This window comes from Panthera uncia, chromosome B4 (assembly GCF_023721935.1).
Source record: "Panthera uncia isolate 11264 chromosome B4, Puncia_PCG_1.0, whole genome shotgun sequence".
Classification (NCBI taxonomy): domain Eukaryota; kingdom Metazoa; phylum Chordata; class Mammalia; order Carnivora; family Felidae; genus Panthera; species Panthera uncia.
In genome coordinates, this window is record NC_064809.1 from 47,098,405 (window position 1) to 47,102,461 (window position 4,057).

At 41.6% G+C, this 4,057-nt stretch overlaps 1 protein-coding gene across 1 annotated transcript in view; it reads right to left on the reverse strand.

Moving 5' to 3' along the window:
• The window catches only part of ARHGDIB (Rho GDP dissociation inhibitor beta), a 20,194-nt gene extending 18,030 nt beyond the window's left edge, over positions 1 to 2,164 (reverse strand). Inside the window, exon 1 of the mRNA XM_049625130.1 lies at positions 2,066 to 2,164. The gene's annotated coding sequence lies outside the window, so the exon portion shown is untranslated. The remainder of the gene's footprint in view (positions 1 to 2,065) is intronic.
• Positions 2,165 to 4,057: the final 1,893 nt, after the last annotated feature.

Here is a 4,057-nt window from a genome sequence, read left to right on the forward strand (position 1 = left end):
GTTTTTTTTTTTTTTTTTTTTTTTTTTTTTTCACACCAGTATGTGACTTTAGTCAAATAATTTAACACTTCTGAGCCTTACTGTCTCCTCTGAGTCCTCTCAGGATTCAGAGTTGAGTTTCTACCAAGAAAGCACTTGACAGATGCTGGTTCTTTCTCTATCTGCTTATCTGCTAGGTTTTCCTCCCTGGGGCTTCTCTCCCTGCTAGCTGCAGTTTGTAACATTTTGTGCTCCCAGGCCAATCTTTCTGTCAGGGTGACTTTGCTGAAAACAGAATCTCGATGCTGCTCACAGCACACTTCCCTAGGGACAGATTCATGCTCTCCCAAACAAGGAAGGACGAAATTCCAGTCCCTGGAACACTCCAGTCAGCTTTTGTACATCTGTGACATAGCTCTTCCACAAGTGCTGGGACTGTGTAGCATACATGAAGAATGAATTCTTCTCTCAGAATTCTACACATCTTACAAGAGAGCAAGATGATCTTACTACTTATGCTTGTGTCGTATTTGGATTTGGGAGGGATATTTTCTTGTCCACTTAACAAAACAAAGCAATGGCAAAGATCAAGGATGTCTACCCGTGTCTGAACCTCCTGGGCCAACACCGGCCTCTTGATTTCCCTTGCTTGATCGTTCCTGCAGTGAGGATCCAACACGCTCACCTCGATTTCAGTGGCTCTTGATCTCCACGTGAAGGGGTGACTATGGGACCTCTCTATGAAAGCAGTCTGCCTTCCCTAGGATTTATCAGACCCAGGATAAATTACCCTAAGTCTAGAGTTTAATTACAGACAAGATCTATAAGACATGCTGACTGGAGCGTCCTCTAAAGGGAAGAAAGAATTTCAGGTCATGCCTAAAACACTTCTTTCTAATGGTCTCCAAATTTAGTGGCTTCCCAGATCAGGTATCCTAACAGATCTATTTGGATTTTTGTAGAACCTCTCTCTATTTTTTAATGTTTATTTATTTATTTTGAGAGCGAGAGAAAGAGAGGGAGAGAGGGAGAGTGAGAGAGAGAGAGAAAGAGAGAGAGAGAGAGAGAGAGAGAGAGAGAGAGAAAGAATGTGCACACATGCATGAGAGGGGGAGGGGCAGAGGGAGAAGAAGAGAGAGAATCCCAAGCAGGCTCCACACTGACAGGAGCTTGACACGGGGCTCAACCCCACACACCGTGAGATCATGACCTGATCTCAAATCAAGAGTCAGACGCTTAACTGACTGAGGCATCCAGGTGCCCCAGAACCTATCTCTTAATAAATTATTTGGTGCCTTCCATGTCTGCCTTCAGTTCTCTTGAATGTAAAGAGCTATTTTTTGGCAACAATACCCACTATCTTTCCGCCCGTCAGACTGCAGGCATTTAATAAACGGTTTCTGTTCATGGTGGAAATCTGTCTCTGCATGACTGAGAAGTAAATAACAATATGTTCTACCATACTTTCCCTTCGATTATTAAATCCCACCGTACTCCAAGGGAGGCTTTCATTATGCGTTTCCCTCCTATCCCCAGAAAAGTTCTTTAGTGGCAACGAGTTTAATGTTTGACAGCTTTGAGTCTTTATCTTTTTTGCTTTGCAATCAGTCTCTTTCAATCTACTTAAAAACAGGAAACCACACATCTCCACCCCAGCAGCAACCCATCATCTACCAGCATGTTCCACACCAGTTTGTGTCCACAGTCTTTGTGCTTCTGAACTCGGCTAGATGCCCAGTCCTACCTTGTAGGAAACCCCTCCGGGCACTCCACAGCAGTTACACTCATAGTCCTTTCCCCAGACACACAGGATTTCATCCCCAGGGCTGCAGGGCACACCCTCCCCTCCCTCACGGGGCTCTCTCCCCTGAGTCATTGCTAACATTCCCTGCTCTGACTTCCCCTTTCTCTGCAGAACTGTTCCAACAGCCTCTTTAGTACTTTCTTATCATAAAGTTTGTTTTAAAGAGGAATTGCCCTTCTAAAAAAAATAATAAACTGGAGAGGGTCGTAGCCTAGTTGAGAGATTTACCACATTTCCCTGCGCCCACCTAGAGCCTCCCGCATCCGAGGTATTTCAACTTACATTCAGTGGCTCACAGCTCTCTGGGGTGCCTCTGTCTCTTACTCTGACTTCTGAGTACTGGCAGTTAGAACAGGAAGGAAGTTAGTGAGGGGGAAAAAAAAATGTTTTAAACCTACTAGAAGAGGAAACCCTGGGCTGTCTCAAAGTCTGTTCCTTTGGACTGCATATCTCTCGATCAGTCAACTGAACAGTGTTCTTGTCAATTAATGGGACATGTGGGAGCATGACTGCCCGTGTGAGTGTGAACTCGGGTATGCATGAGTGTCCATGCAAGGGCATCGAGGCCATAGCCTTGAGCACTACGAATAATTGTGTGGGTGTATCTAAAAATCGAGTCATTTCAGTGCATAAGCTTCTTGAGGCAAGTATCCTTGAAACCAGTGGCAATAAATTCGCACCAGCGTCACTTCATAGCACTGACGTCTCATCCTATATGGTCTCTGCCAGCTTTCTCATCAGCCAGATATCTTGAAAGTTTGCTGGCTGTGAATACAGAGTGCTAAGGAATTACGAACGTTAACTGCATATACTTGGCCCTAAACTTAAAAAATTGTCCTCATTTTTTAAGGGGTTTTGGGGGTTTTGTTGGTATAATTTCAAAATGCAGCTCTGTACTGCAGCACAATCAAATGTTCCTTGTCGTTTTGGCCAAATGTTTTAAGTAAAAAACGTAAAGCACTGCTTTTGATTAAACCTGGGAATGAAGATCACAAAATAGCATATAACTTCATTAGTTCGTTGTCTTCTACCTCAGAATTTGTGATAATTTAAGTACTGAAATTGACTTTGTACCATATCTAGAGAATTGGTTTGTGAAGTAATTTAAATGGGAACGAGGCCATATTGAAACCATTTAAAGGAACACTTTTTAGGCATTCAAACCACATTTATTCCATACACTTCCATAGCTGCTGCCAATAAACAATGCTTATTTATACAAACATTTCAATATTCACTATTTATATCACTTCAATACGTTTAGAGCTGACTAATCAAGCAAATATATTTGAAGAAATGGACATCTATTTTGCTGTCATTTAAGCGTACTGCATTTTGCTCCCTTTAATTTATAAACGGATGCCGCCAAACATACATTACCTTTAGTCACTGGAACTGAAACAATCGAGATGGTGGTTATTTGGTGGGAGAAAAAGAGGTTAATCTAGAAAAATAGAAAAAGGACAGCAGTGTATGATTAAAATTGGCAAAAGCGCTGAAAACCAAATACAGACTTAGTGTGTAAATTTCAAAATGATGTAGAGAGAAGATAGCTCTTGAAACAAAGCATCTGACTGCATCATAAATCAAAGCAAATATTAGTCTGCAGGGAAGAGATTTTGTAGCTTAGTATTCTCAAGAGGGGACACATTTCTTCTTTCAATAGCATTTGTCGAGCACCTTTTTTCTGCCAGTTGTTGTTCTAGGCACCACTGAAACATCAGTAGACAACAGACAAAAATCTCTGCTCTCTTGTGGAAATTATGTTCTAGGGGAGACAGACAATTAAAAAATAACAAGGTAGAATAAATTATTTAGAACAAGAAAGATTTAAAAATTGGGAATGGTAGATTCATAGTCTCCATGCCATACCCATTTCTCATGCTATTTGGGAAGACGTCACGAGTCAAACAGGGCTTTTTTTTTTTTTTCCTGCCAAGTCCAATGTGACTCCACAATTTTTCTTAATGCACTGCTCTAGGTATGGACATTAGAAGGTATAGACACCACTAGAAATTGTCTGTAAAATCAGTTTGTACGTGTGCAGTGTGTATGTATTTATTGGGGGAGGAGAGAGCATTCATAATTTTCATCAAATTCTCAAAAGAGTCCATGACCTCAAAAGGATTAAGAATTGCCAACTTAAAGCCTCTCTTTCTTTTTAATTTTAGAGAGAGAGAGAAAGAGAGAGAGAGAGAGAGAATGAGCAGGGGAGACAGGCAGAGGGAGAGAGAGAGAGAATCTTAAGCAGGCTTCGTGCTCAGCGTGGAGCCT